This window comes from Harpia harpyja, chromosome 6 (assembly GCF_026419915.1).
Source record: "Harpia harpyja isolate bHarHar1 chromosome 6, bHarHar1 primary haplotype, whole genome shotgun sequence".
NCBI lineage: Eukaryota > Metazoa > Chordata > Aves > Accipitriformes > Accipitridae > Harpia > Harpia harpyja.
The window spans coordinates 40884828-40900140 of record NC_068945.1 but is presented as its reverse complement, the minus strand read 5'-3'; the positions used below and the strand labels follow the sequence as shown (position 1 = coordinate 40900140).

Below are 15313 nucleotides of genomic sequence, written 5' to 3'. Positions count from 1 at the left end.
AGCCAAGAGAAGCTGTTCCATCCTGTTGGCTCGATGTCCCTTCAGCTCCTCTACTAGGCTTCTGAAATCTCTGTCAAACGGGTTGGCCAAAAGAAACACTGAAGTTTGCCAACAGAAGATGATTCTCCACTAGCTTTTCATCTGTCTTTTCCATTCACACTCCTTATTTCCCAGTAATCTCACTGAACTGGGATGTCCTGGTTGAGATGAGGAAACGCGTGGCAAATGCTGTTGCAGATGAGGCACCAAGAATCACAGTCTGATGGGCAGGCACAGACATCTCCATCCCAACCCTGTGGTCTGCAGCCACCTGCAGTCCTGCACCTCCCAGTTCCAAGGAGTAAACCAGACTGCCTCTGACCCCAAGCTGCAAGCTGTGGTCACTGGTGAAACAAAGGCTGTGGTGATGCTGAGAAGCAATCCAGCCTGAGCCGGTGGGTACCCGAGTTTGAGACGAGGGAAGGAAACTCTCCGTACACTCACCCCAGGAGGGTCCCCTCACTACCAGCCTGCTGGAGAGACTGGGGAGGAAGCTTTCGGCTGCTCCTCTGGGCCACGGCAAGGGAAGCACACAAGATGTCCGTCAGGAGGCCAGCCGAGCACAGAGCTCACCAGTGATGTGCACTGGCACAGAGGACAGGGACAGGTCTGGTCTTTCCTCGGGGATCTCTGGCACAGCACATTGAAGTCCCCAAATAAAGTGTGTGAAACACCAGAGAGAGAGAGAGAGAGAGACTGAATCCAACACCTCTGACTGGTCCAACTGTGCTGCTGTATTTCTTGTCCACCTCCATCATGGCTCAAGTCCATTTTAGAGCTCAAAGGGTTACACTACAGTTATACCTTGATACAGTATTAAGCAAACTAACAGAAAACAGTGTGTTAGACGGGGAACACCCTGCACAAATAAACAGCCCACCGGGAAAAAACACTGACGCTTTCCCAAGGAACGTGTTTTCCCATACATTTCTATCCTTAAGAGCTCAGGTTAAAAGTGCCTTCCTCATGCAGTTAAACTATCCTTTGTGTGAAAGGCTTATTTCAGAGGTATCTTAATTTCTCTCAGAAATAATTTCTGCACACACTTAAATAATTCACAAGGAAAATGCACTGTCTTCTGAGAGAATGATAACATTTGTTTAGATCAACCAAAAAGCCAGATGTGAGCAATACTGCAATACCACCAAAAGAAATGGGCTTAGCTAATTTTTCTCATTTGGACAGTATCTCTTTCATTGGGTCGTTAGCTTCTTCATTTTTCTTCTGCGTAAGTGCCAGGGCTATCACAAACCGGTACAGAATCCAGGCAGTTAGTGAGAAACATAATAATCCCTGAACATGATAGGCAATGTAAAAAACCTGTTTCTTCTCTCCTTTGTCCACCCAGTCTTAACTTACATTGAGGAAACACTTCCAGTCCTCATCCAACGATCTCCCTTTAGAGAACCCAACTTAGTTCTCACAATTACTGCGCCTGGAGTAGGGCTAATTTCTCAGTCTCCAAAGCCTTTCAGCAAGTGAATGGGAAGCAGTAGATAGATTAAATTAGAAGATCAGAGTTTACAGTCATTGAGCTTCAGAAAGCAATTTACTGGCATTCTCTATCTAATTATATCAACACCTCATAACCATTAATGAATTTATCTTTACTGCACTGAGATTAAGCAACTTCATCATAGAGTTCCACAAGAAGCCTAGATCTGAGCCAAGAATTATACTTATAAATTTTAGGATGGCACTTTGTCTACATCATCATCATTCTCCACAACGTTAAAAGCAGTTCATTTCAACCTCGTGAGCCACGACTGCTGCCCCCTTCCCCACCTACTTAAGATAAAAAATAATATTTGTTTCTCTTAAGGCCATTCTTGGCCACTACATCCCTACTGATGTCTTCACCCCTGACAACAGTTTACTGAACATAAAAAAAACAAGTATTTTTCAGTTACAGGCCGATAGCCTGACATGCAAAACCTGCTCCCCCTCTCCAACCCATAATGCCCCCTTGAGGCAAAAGGGAAAGGAAATGAAAAAGTGAGGAAAAAAGAAAAAAAAAAAAAGCTGAACAGTGGGAAAAGAGCTTTCTGCACTAACAGGGGGAAAAGAAAATACAGATCCCAACAAAGGCTGTCCACACTTAATGACACTCATCTGTCTCTGCTTAAGCAGACTGTTGGGGTTTTTTTCCTGACCCTTTTTCTGGTATGAAACTCCATTGCCTTCATCACTGTTTAGAGCAGTTTCAAAACGGGTGCAGGGAGGCAAGTTCTTAAATACTTTCCGTGTACACCAAATTCTACATATATACTTAGGTATCTACTAGGAAAAAAAAAAAAAAAAAGGAGGAGAAATAATTTTAACTTACAACTCTAAACAAACCTGCATTTCTGTAAGGCAATCAAAAGCAGACAAACATTTGTCACTGAGGAAAATTATTCTTTAAATCTATTATAAACTAGTGATCCCTGGAGACCTCCAACAGACGTGGCCTATGCCTGTTTATCAAGAGCCAGACAAGAAAGTAGAGATTTCTGGGAGGCTTTCAATTTTGTACCTAAAATCTTGGGTTTACATTGCTCTCCTTGAAATGTAAAGAAAGAAAAAATTGTGCTTTATCTATTGTATCCAATATGCTTTTTGTATTTTTGTATGCGTCAAAGTACAAAAACTTTCTGGAGACAGTAATTTGCACTAGGTTAATAATTACCGGTAAGAAAGATACTGGAGAACAAAACAGATTTTCTCAATATACTGTACCATCTTCTGCTAGCAGGCACACACAAAACACAATGAGAACAAATTATATGCAGATGGTACTAATGTTCAGGATTTTAATATCACTCTCCTTACTACAACTATATAAAACTCTCTGCATAAAGGTTACCTCTAACACATCTTCCAACTCTTAAACACATTAAAAAACACCCTTATTACATTGTACATTTAACCACAACACAAGAAAAGGTTAGCTCCCAATAATAACCTTATAAAGAAAGCACAGTATCAGTTAAATGGATTTTAAGTAAGGGTCCAAGATCATATTAGGCAGCAATTATAAGCTACAAATTGTATTTCATATCTTCAGCGAGAGTTAGCACAAGTCTTGCTGAGTCAAATCTCTGCTACAAAACCCCTCGCCGTGCTTTAAATGCCGCAAGCAGCTGAGCCCTGAGGGGTTAAAGCTAATGCTAAAGGTAAAGGCTTGAAGAGTTGACCAGATATCTCATGGCCATAGATCTAAGCGTGTCAGTCACGGGCAAATATACCGTACTGTGTTTGCCAGTGAAGGCCAGGAGTAATAGATCAAGTTCATCAGCTGTTGCGGAGCCTACCAGAGCAGCAGCAGGGAGAAACATTAGTTTCACTGTGCCTACAGCCATCTGAGCAGTAAAGGTGACACTGGATGGTGACTCACTATTTCCACCCGTCAAAGGAAAGTAAACGCATTAGAAGTGTTTCTTCCAAACAACACCTCCTGACAAAAAGGCCCCCAAAGTGTCGGGAGCAAAAAGAAAATGAAAAAAGACCCCATTCCAACCAGAAGGCCCCAAAGAAGGAGCAATCTCTTAACCACGGTCCCCCAGCTTCGCAAAGCAGCCCTCCTTGCAGCCCGACCCGAAGCGTCACCTACGTGCGCCACGAGCCAGGGCTCTCTCTCGGCAGCCAGGGCTCGCTCTCGGTAGCCAGGGCTCGCTCTCGGTAGCCAGGGCTCTCGGGAGCTGGCCTCCCAGCACTCACCTCGCCGCCTCACCCCCCCGCCTCTGGGAAGGTCCCCCCAGCCCGCGGCGAAGCAGGGGGACCCAGGGGACTTTCCCACCGGAGGAGGTCTCCAAGAGGAGCAGCTCGCTCCCTCCCAAGCGTGCGGCGCAAGGCTCGGGTCTGTGCCTTGTTTTGCTACTGAAGCATTCCGGGCTGTGTCAGTTTGGATTGCAACATAAATATTGTGCAACTGCAGGCTCCTTAGTTCCAATTATGGTAATATTGCAGGTGACAATGAGAAAGATATTTTTAATCGTCTGTGGTCACATTCTGCTCCCATTCATCTGTGACTTAGGTGAAGAGAAATGCAGCTGAAGGAAATTTTATTGGTAACTGAATTTGGAGCAAAATTGCATGCCTAACAGTGACTTGAAAAAATGTTGTCGTCCCCATTCCGGTAGTAATTTAGTGGTAACAACAAAGACCCAAATGGCAGTCATTGGCTACAGAAGAGTGTTTATAAAACTATATTTAAATGACACACAAGTACAATTAGACATTTTGATACAAGCACTATTGATTCACAAAACGTACAGGTGCCTATGTATAAGGTGGCTAATAGTTTAAGTTTAAAATTTAGTTCTAGTTACCGAAGACATGTACTGAAACAGAGGTTAAACCACCACTCTAGTTAAGTCCAGGACAGTAGGTTCCATTTTTATACATAGTTGAGTAATATAAATGTATCCTTCCACTGGGTCACACAAAGATTTAAAGCACAAGTGCCCAGTCTGCAACTCGGGAGGACCAGTCAAGTATCATGTAGTTTGCTGCATCCGCCACCCTTCTCAGACCTTACAGTAACTCTCCTCTCATGTTACAACCAAATAGTAAGGGGGAGGAAGAGTCTCAAGAACTGAGTGAGAGGTCCAGCCTGCAGCCATACCCTTTTCTAGAGGAATATGTAGTGAACCGGTGTTCACCCACTACGCTGCAAGCCCGAAGCTCCTGGGAAGTGCCAGACTTGCTGCATATGCGCAGTAGCACCGATCACACAGCACACAACACCCTACAGCCACAGCACAAGGTGTGTCATGCTTGGCTGATGAGGCTGGACACCACCGATTTAAAACAAGTATGTATGTTCATCTTCTAAGGAATGTCTTTCTCATATGTCTCTGGATCCTCACCAATGATGTACTTGAGGTCTGTAGTATTTAAGATCCATTTACTGAATAAATGGAACGGAACCCTTGGAAGTATTTAAATATTGAGAAAAAGACACTTTGACTATGGATTTTTTGTTTTAGTGGTAACTTGCTCTGCGACTATCAACAGTTGGTGTAAGAACCCATATTGAAAGAAAAACTGAAAACACCCGAATTTGGCTTAAATACACACAAGGGGTCCATCACCAGCCCCAGTCTAGGTGGCTTTCAAGAGCAGCTTAGCAGCCAGTAACTTCTCAACCTCAGAAACCGGTTTTCCACATGGACGTACAAACACATCCAAAGCATCAACCAACCTCGGTGCCCGAGCCAAAACAAGGAGTCTTCACATCAACCTCAGGAGATTTGGGATCAGGGCTGAAGGTCTGGGGAGCGATTTTTCAACACAAGTTATGTGGCCATCCTCCCAAGTACATCCTCTCCTGAAGCATGAGACAGGTCAAGCTGCGAGAAAGTCACCCATGTGCCACAGGAGCTGGGAAGCTGAGCAGGGGGTCCTGCCGGGCGGCCGGCTGTCGCCGGTGGATCGAGCTGCTCCATCCCTCACCACTCCAGACCCCACTGCCAGTGCAAGGCCCCCCAAACCCTACAGCCACCCCAGGGACCGACCAGCTGCTAGGGCACGGCAAGACACCAATGCCGCAAGCCACGGTCAGTCTGGAAACAAGTTCAAGCCTGGTCTGGAAGCACCCTCCCCTCATTTTTTCAAGGAAGATTTTGGACAGGCAGGTTTTCCCATCACAACCTTTTAAATACCTTCTGTACGCTGTGAAAGCCACCCTCCAGCACCGTCAGTTCCTGCCCAGGAGAATCCCACTCCTCGAGCACGTTCGCCCTGTTAGCAAAGGACTGAACATTTTTGTCTTTACTGACTACACTCTTCTTTAGGATGTTTTCTGCCCCGTAACCCGAGATGCAGTAAATCCACCCGAAACATTCATTTTCCTCCTGAGGGCCGTAGCCTCCTTCCCGGAGAGCCGCGGATGGGCACAGAAGCCCTGCACCGCTGCACGGCCACGCGTGCAGTCGCAGGCACGGATGCACGCTGCTCCCAAAGCTGCACGGCTCCGCAGGAGAAACATCTGAGCAGTCATCAACTTCCCCACCTAGCAGTGTCCCGCAGCTAAACACAAATATTTTGGCAGTTTTACCATTCTCCCAGCTTCTCTGTGATCACTTGAAAGCATGATCTGGCTCCCAGATACAAAACAAAAAAAAAAAAACCCCAACAAAAAAACCCTCAACTAACGTTTTTAAAAGGTTGCCATATGGCAGTTCACGAGATGTACATTTCTGGCTGCTCAGGTATACTTCATGCCCTTTCCTGGTCAATAACAAACAGAGGCCCAAGAACAGATTGGTCACACCATCCAATGCTAAACACATCTTTAACTCTTTCACAAGATGTCAGTCACTTAAAATAGAATTAAATACCAAATACATCAAAGTTTCTGTCACAATATGCTTAATTCCTTTCCTTAAGCAAAAGAATGTGCAAGGATTTATGACACTGTGTGAAACTTCCTCCGTATATTCAATATAGTTCTCTCTTGAATTACTGACCATACGTATTCTTCAATGTACGCTGACAGTTACTGTGTACCGAGAACAACTTACAGGCATCATCACAACATTAAAAGTAATTTAAATGCATTCAAGACTGGTAACAAATGAGTCTGAATGAATTTCTGCGTGAAGGCATTTCATGATCTTTAGCAAAGTACCATCCTAATATTTTTACAGTTTTAGCACCCATATATTCCTCTAATTGATTTTCAATGAAGAATGATTTTTACCACATATCAGGGAGTCTTCAGCATCCTTCCTCTTACATTCACCGTGCTGTACAAACGATAATCATTTATTCCTTATTGAATTAAGCATGTTCTCCTACAAAGATGAAAACATGTTGACAGAAGTGAAAAGCACGACAGTTCACCAGCTATCCATATCTCTGCAGGCTGTGCACACCTGACTGCATTAGGTTTTTGTGTTTTCATTTTTAGGTCATGAGAATACTGTAAGTACTGTAATGAAACCACAATCCTGTCTGTTCTCTCACAGGGAAGTGCCTCGAATCATCAATATTTCAATTACTGTGTTTTAGACTCTAGAAGATACTAGCCTCTGTTTTCTATACACTTTTCATTCCCCTGAATCTTCAAAAAGGAGTTCTGTCCCTCCTCTCTCACACCAAGAAAGTGATACTTTGATTTGCAGTACATAAAAATCAACCTTTAATGCAACAACCAATAAATAGGTTTCCAAAGACAGAGACTGGAATTAACAAAATCTAAGTATTTTTAAAAATAGCTTACAGCACTCTACGGTCTAAATCACGGCCAGCATAAACGGGAGTAACTCCTGTGCCTGCCAGATCTGTGCCTGACCGCGTGGGTAACACCGGCGTGCAAAAAGTTTGTTATTTCTTCGCACAGATGAAGCAAAGGTGAAAAAATTTATTTCATATATGGGGCACCGGATAAAGATCACATCGCTCTTTCTTCTGCAAACCCGAGCCCCTATCTTCTGAGTGGCTGCCCACCTCCTGGCAGCGCTGCCTGCGCCTTCACTGGCTCCTGCCCAGCCCCGTGTTTTCTCTGGCCTCTTTCCACAGCAGACCCCAAATCCCCATTGTTTGTCTGTTGTCCCTCTCCTTTCCAAAGCCCTTCGTGGCTTCCCACCGCTAACCCTTAAAATTTCCTCTACATTATTTGTACGTGGTTAAACTTGACAGTTTCTGATCTAATTTCCAAGCAGTTCAATGTCCACTACAGGTTCTATTACACAGGTATTACCCACTGCTTATTTGACTAGGTGGGTTGCAATTCCAGGAGAACAATGTGCCTCCTCGACATCAACAGTAAGACTTACAAAGACAATTACTAAAAGTGAAATCAACAACATAATCGAGAGTAACTTTTGTACAAGAAGACTTAGCACTGATGGAATGTCAGAGTTTAAATGGTGTTTAGGAATAGTCACCTCTTTTAAATTTTCTTCACCGTTGCTGGGCAAATTCAAAATCAACATCTGATAGATCCTTAGCGCAGCATTACGCTTGAAATAACCTGGCAACTCTGAGATTGTTTCTCCAAACACAAGTTCCTTAGTTTGCAGACTGAATTATCCGATTTGGTCCTGCCAGACAAGCAGTGCAATACGCTAAACTTATATAGCCACTCTCCTTCCTTCCCTCAAAGGACAGATCATGAAAATCATAGTGGTAATACCCACCAAGATCAAACTGTTTTTAACATATACATGTGTCAGAAACGTAATTTGTCAAATTATGTCAAATACATAATTTCGCATTACATCAAATACATAACTAATATTTTTCAAATACGCATCATGTTGGTTTAGGTTGAAATAAGGAAGCTGGATAATGGATTAAATCAGTATTTAAATTTACTTAGAAGCGAAATTCTGACCAAAGTTGCAAAATACACATCACATTGCGAGAGAAAAATCACAGGAGTCTAATAGGATTATCAACAAAACATCAACCTTAAAAGATACAGGAAATTTTTCATAACAGTGTAAATACTTATCCAAAGAAATAATGCTTAGAAAAACCCAACAACTTTCTAGTTATATACAATGACATACCACCTAGCCTCAAAATGCCACTCTTCAAATGAATTTCCAATTTTGGGCCCAACAGTAAAGCGTATATCCCACAGGGCCAAGTTTGGCACAGGCCCGCTGGAATCTCGGTTGTCCTCACAGCATCCCGGAGGCAAACTAGCTGAAACGGGACTGAGATCAGCAATTGACAGAAATTCTTAATTTGATACAATTTGCAGCCGTGGTCTGACGCTGGTCTGAAGGACCAGCTCACCGAGCAAAGGACCTGCAGCATCTCCGCGGACCCTGCAACCACCGAAGGGCTGGGAACTTCTCAAAACAGAGACCCCACCACCCGCTTTCACTCCCAGCTGCCCACAGGAAGGAGGGAGAAGATCAAAGTCTCCCGGTAAACGAGCAAGCTCCCCAGGCAAGCCCAAGCCATCCTGTGAACCCCAAAGAGGGCTTGGGTTTTACGACTGAGATCTGCAGTCACTGGAAGGAGAAGACCCCAGAAGGGTCATCACCCGGCAGCTGGGGGGGTGGGCAGGGGGGGACAGGGCGGAAAGCATCCCTTCTGCACGTTGAGTGAAGGTGCTGCCCCGTCCCTCAAACCCATCTGCCTGCTGTTCCCTCGCACAGCCGGATCGATTGGAAACTCATCTGTGTTACCTACAGCCGCAGCGAAAGCCTCTGCCACCAAGGGGAAGAGACGCCCAGAGCTGGGGCGCGTCGAGGGTACAGCTCTCGGTACCCCAGGGAATCGGCTCTACCCTCAGCAGCCAGCCTGACTAATGTACGTATTTAAATAAGAAACAAACTGCAGCAAAACCCCTTCCAGCTACAGGCGTGTGCTCGCTATTTGCAGGAAGAAGAAATAACTCACTCAATGGATGAAAAGTTAAGCCTACAATGTTCTTATTCCCCCTCCTCGACAACCTCTACAATTTACTAAAAAGACTTAAGATAGTTAATAGCATAACACAATGTGCCTAACATTTTAATTTCATATTCCTTAGAACAGGAACTGATATAGTGATATTAAAGACTATTCCACACGTAACTCACTCTTCAGAGCTCAAACTTTACTTTCTAACACCATCCCAAGCTACACTTTGGTGAACCAATAAACATTGTAGCAACTGTTCATTAAAAAGATTATTTTCGGCTACTTCAGTGATGACAGCATAGGCGAGCTATTGCTGGCACTTTCAAATCCAGCTTTCTGACATAAAACATGGTCTTGCCCTTAAAACGCAAACCTAGCAGAAATGGGGCGGGGGTGGGCGGGGGGGGGGAGAAGCAGAAAAGCCAAAACAGATGCAAATCTTGTATCAAAGGACAGAGATGCCTCTCGCAATTTGCAGTAAACATCATGCAAGATTTTAAAAAGCAGTAAGTGTGATTAAACTACTGAGAGCCTCAGAAAGGAGAAAGAGAGATGATCAGTGTTAAATGATACTTGTGGGACTGCTCCTTGTTTTTATGCCAATCTAGAAGTTTTGAAATTTAAGTTTAAAACTACCCTTGGAAATTATTACAATAAGGTTAAGTATGTTCACTCTGCAAAGGAGCAAATGTGGAAGAAAACCTCCAAACAACTAACAACGAACTATGCAACTGGAATTTTAAGGTTAACTTTAATTTAAGAGGTTAGTTTATTACAGCTAACCTTTTCTGTAATTTCATCTTTTTAATTCAGTTTTTCTGGTGCCACTAATTTACACACACAATCAAGAAAGATCTCAAGTCAAAAGAGGACAGGGAACAGGAATCTAAATGACAAGTATTTCTTCTAACAAGGATTAGTTGAGAGGTATGCTACAGTGGCTGTGAAAAAAAAAATTAGATAATTTGCATTACTTCTAGACCCACTAGCTGTCACAAAATTTAAAAAGAGTAATCAGTTCGAGTGTACCAAAAATTACTATTTTGCAACAAAGTTGATAGCATTGTTCAGTTTGACCGTGATTTGCAATTTTCTCCAGTCAAAATCATTCCACGGGTACTTCTCAGTGACCTATGTCCTAAATCGTTTTCAATTCCTACGAGCAAGTGACCTCTTCACGATCTGACTCACAAAGAAAAAAACGTGATGACTCCCATGAACCATTCTTTTTCAGCCACCATCAGAATTTAATTTCTCCAAAATAAACCCAGTAAAAATAGAAATGGAACAAAAGAGTACTCGGTGTTCAAGAAATATTAATTAATCACCCTATCAGAAAGATAGACAAATACCAGCCCTTACATTTTGATGATGAAAAACAAAGAGGTTAAGTGACATTTTCAATGACACATAGCAAAACACTGCCACAACACAGATCACATCTCAGAAGTTTTCTATTGTTTTCAGCCCACTAGCCTTGAATAACTCCTGTGCATGCAATGCTGAATCAGGTATATTCCTCAGAATATAAAAAGCTTATTCTAGCTCACGTAAATCAGCCCAGGAAAAAAAAAAAGCTTACACTACAGTAATTTTTTTAAATACATTCGAGTCCAACGAGAACTTTTCTAAAAATATACTGCAGTCCGACAGGAATGCTTCTAAGCAAATCCACCTTTAATCTTTAAATGTTAGTTTCGACGCATTCTATTACAGAAGGCATTTAAAAAATGTATAAGCAACAGATGATTACCAAAAAAAAAAAAGAATCAGTCACTTCAAAACCCTATGAAACTCAACACCTGACTACTGTACAAACCCTAGTGCAGCTTTAAAATAGTACCATGTATTCACTAATTAAATTGTCCTGAACTTGATATACATCTTTTCCTCACACTCGAAAAACTCTCATTTGGTTGTTCCCTACAGACTCTCTGGTAATTTCAAACAAATCTTCGCTAAACAGAAAGCTACAAAACATTTTTTTTTTTCCCCTCACAAACATTCTAAACACTTCACTCCAGCAAAGATCTTGTGACAAAACATAAGAATCACTGAGGTTAAGCTAAAAACAAAGAAATACCCAAATATTTATACAACTGACTCTGCTTAAGCTTCCTGGTAAGGTTACTGTTAAATCTTAAAGCCTACACCAACAAGGCCTCACATGAAGCAGTACGCTTCAGGTGCTAGGTATTAACAAAATAAATCAGAATGTCTAATTACGTATCTTTCATATGTCCCTATGAGACCTATCAACTGGCACGAAGGTTGCTATACATGTTTTGGAAATGCTGTATTTGAAACACTCTTTCCTTTCCCTCAACCGTTTAGTAATCTACTATTCTGAGTAGTTAAATGAATGATTTAAGTATTCAAAAATGCTACAGAACACTGCCGTTCTGTAAGAACTACATTTAAATAGCAAATTACTGCAAAACAGGGGTCTTTTCAATATCTATATTTAATATGAACAAATTATTATAGTCAGGAATAACCTTAAATTAAAAATAAATACTGATTTGAACACTAAAAACTCTATCTCAGTCAAAAGGGTTTAGTGTAGCATTAGAGAAACCGATTTAATAATTAATCATATTTTCTTTAGAGTAATATTACTAGCAGTAATGTTTTTTTCCTTAATGGTTTTAAATTACCTAGCATGGGGGGGGGGGAATAATTAAACCTGTCCAAATCTTTTAAAACTTTGCCTCTGACTTCTTCCCCCCCCCACCCCCACCCCAAATTAACGTGGGTATACAGACACTGTGCGCAACTTCCCAGTCCCACATTTGTAACGAAATTTCCAAGGGCCCGATCCAAGCCCATTGAGTCAACGGAGCAATTCCTACCGATGTCAATGGAAAGATTCCCACTCACTTGAGTGAGTTGTGGATAGGGGCTTTTATGCGGCAAAAAGACCAGAGGAAATCCTCTTTGGAAGGGGAACTCCTGTGTTTCTCTCTGGAAGAAAGTACATAAACACGGCTTCTTAACAGTAGTAGCGATTCCCAGGTTGAGATTACTGCGTGTTCCTCCATCTGCAGCTCTTTACGTACTTAGAGGATGATACTATAAATTTAGGGTGGTTATTTTTGAGGTTAGTTTTCCCCTGAGAACGTACCAGCAGCCTGCTTTCTGTCCGGACTATTCTCGCAAGTTTTAAACGAGTGTTTTCCTGCCTGCACCGACCGCCTGCAGGCAGCCCAGGCTTTGCCCCTCTGCCAGAAGCCCCATCCCGGGACCTCGCTCACCAGTGCTCACCAGTGCGCTCGGCCAGGGGCTGCGCTGGGAAACGGGCCCGCAGCCTCCTGAACCTGACACGAGAGCCCAGCTGCGGGCGAGAGAGCAAAAAAACGCCTCACGGACCGTCTTTACCTTCGCCAGGCAAGCTCGGAGAGGTGGCAAACGGCTTTCCAGCAGGTTGAGGGAGGCTGAGAGCAGCGCAGCCCGCGCATCCCGTGCTCGGCACGGCGGAAAGCGGGGCGAGACGCCTCGCTCTTCCCTCCTTTCTCTGCCCTGGCACTCCCGACACGGAGCAGCGGACCCCCAGCACGCCTCACAGCCACGGGCTCGCTCCCTCGCCTCAAAATTAAACTTTCAAAACTTTCCAGCTCCCGCGGTCCTCTTGAATTTCAAGAGCCGGTTTCAAGGGCACCAAGCCGCCGAGGCCGCCTGCGGGACTCGGCAGCTCTAGCGTCGTTATTTATTAATCCTTACTTTTAGGCTGCTTTTTTAGTCTTTGGGTGGTGGGGTGCGAGCGAAAGGAGGCGGGGGGGGGGGAAGCAGAGCTGTTCCCCGCTCAGCCCCACGAGCAGGAGGAGGCCCGGCGGGGCCCCCCGCGGCCCTGCGCTTCCCCGCCCACGCCGGCGGGGGCGCCGCCGGGCAGCACCGCGCGGGGCGCCCCGAGGGGGCGGCCGGCCGTGGCCCCTCCGCGCCGGCGGACGGGCGGAGAGGCGGGGGCTTGGGGGGGGGGGTGCGCGCCTCTCCCTCCGGCAGGCAGGCAGGCAGCACACAAAGGAGAAACGTGACACGTTTCTTCACCCGGGCTGTCTGCTGAGAAGGTCTCGGGGAAAAGAAAAAAAAAAAGAAAAAGACATAAAAAGAAAAAAAACGAAAAAAAGCAACGAAAACACAAACGGGGAGGCAAGCCTCACCGGCACACGTTCCCTCGGAAGCCCGGCCCCGAGCCCTCCCCGCCTCGCCCGTACGGGGAGGCTACAGGTTGTTTGTTTTTAATTACGCGGCGGGGGGGGGGCGCGGGTTCCGCGGCGCTGCGCGGCGGGAGGGTGGCCCCGCGCTGCCAGCCGCGGCCGCCCCGGGAGGTGGGGTTTTTGGGGGGGGGGGGGGGGGAGCCGCCGCCGGTCCGGTCCGCCGGCTTGAGGCAGGCACAGCCCAAACTCCGGCCGGGGCACAAGCAGCCGGGCGAACACCCTCCCCCCCCCCCCCCCCGGCGGCGGTGCATTTTTGGGAGCGGTGCCCCCCGGTGCCGGGAGACCTGACACATGTCACTCCTGCGGCCGCCCCGGCCGCGGCCAAACTTTCCCGCGGCGGCAAGTCAGTGAGCAGCGGCGGCGGCGGCGGCGGGGGGAAGAGCGGGTGGAAGTAGCAAAGTCACACCGGGGGGGAGGAGGAGGGGACGGGTTGCGGGGGGGGGGGGGGTGGTTGGTAGCAGCACTTACCGGGAGGAGACACCGTGCGGGGCGTCCCGGCGAGCTGACACCGAGAGAAAAGGGCGAGCGGAGCCGCGCGCAGCCGCGCCGCACATGCAAAGTCTCTGCGGGCGGAGCCGCCGCCGGGACGCGCGGGGCCGGGGGGGAGCGCGGGAGTTGGGGGGGGGGGCGCGGCGCGGGGCCCTCCGCGGGCGCGGAGCGGGGTGGCGGTGCCTCGCGCCCTCCCGCCCGGCTGGCGCTGCCGGTGCCGCCGCGCTCCCTCCCCCGGCGTGCGGGTCCGCCCGTGTGCGGAGTGTGCCGCCTGTGTGTATGTGTTTTGTTGGGAATGCAAAAAAAAAAAAAAAAAAAAAAAAAACCGCCGCTGCACACACCGACTCCTTTGGAGAAAGGGGAGTGAAGAGGGAGCCCTCACATGATCGCGAAGTGGCCTGCACAGAAGTGCTAATAATGCGCGGGGGGGGGGGGGGGGGGAGCAGCGGAGGGGGGATGGCAACAAAAAAAAAAAGAAAAAAGTGCGGCGGGACGCGCTGGGCCGTGCCCCGCTCCGCTCCGCGCCTCCCCCGGCCGGTCCCCGCCGGAGCGGGGTGCTGCGGTCGGTCCGTGGATCGGTGGGTCCACCTGCTGTGTAAACAAACCGTCGGGGAAGTTGTTTGCTGGCGGCGGCTGCCCCCCCCCCCCTTCCCGCCTCCCCATTCCCCTCCCGCCGCTCCGCTCCCCCGGTCTCCGTTAAGACACAGAACGAGTTTAGCAGACGGGCAGAAAACAAAGCCGGGTGTTGTGCCGGCTGGCTGCAGCTTTGCTGGCAGCAAAACCCTCGGGGTACCGCGGCCCCTCGGGGGGGGGGGGGGAGGCGGTGTGGCGGGGCAGGCCTGGCCGCCGGCGGCAGCTTCGCCGAGGAGGCACGCGTGGGGCCCGAAACTTTCTTTTTCTTGCCTTCCCCCCCCAGGCCCCGCTACGTCGGAGCAAGGTGCAGGAGCACCCCCCCCCCCGGCTGCGGGAAGCGGCCGCTCCCCCAGGGAAAAACACTTTTTAAGTGATTCCCGAGTGGGAGAACGGGGCGGGGGGTGGGAGGGAAGCGCCGGCATCGTGGCTACAGAGAGGGGAGAGGCCGGCCCGCTCCTGCCTCGTCCCCGCTGCCGCTCCCGGTGCCCTGGCGCCGGGGCTGTGTCTGGGTGGAGAGACCCACAGGAGGCGGGTGGGGGAATTTGGGAGCCCACCTCGTGCCGGCCCGGCGCTTTACCGTGCGGCTCGGT

At 47.3% G+C, this 15313-nt stretch overlaps 1 protein-coding gene across 1 annotated transcript in view; it reads right to left on the bottom strand.

Moving 5' to 3' along the window:
* FOXP2 (forkhead box P2) overlaps window positions 1-14188 on the bottom strand; it is a 437464-nt gene extending 423276 nt beyond the window's left edge. The window contains exon 1 of the mRNA XM_052790203.1: window positions 14070-14188. The gene's annotated coding sequence lies outside the window, so the exon portion shown is untranslated. The remainder of the gene's footprint in view (window positions 1-14069) is intronic.
* Window positions 14189-15313: the final 1125 nt, after the last annotated feature.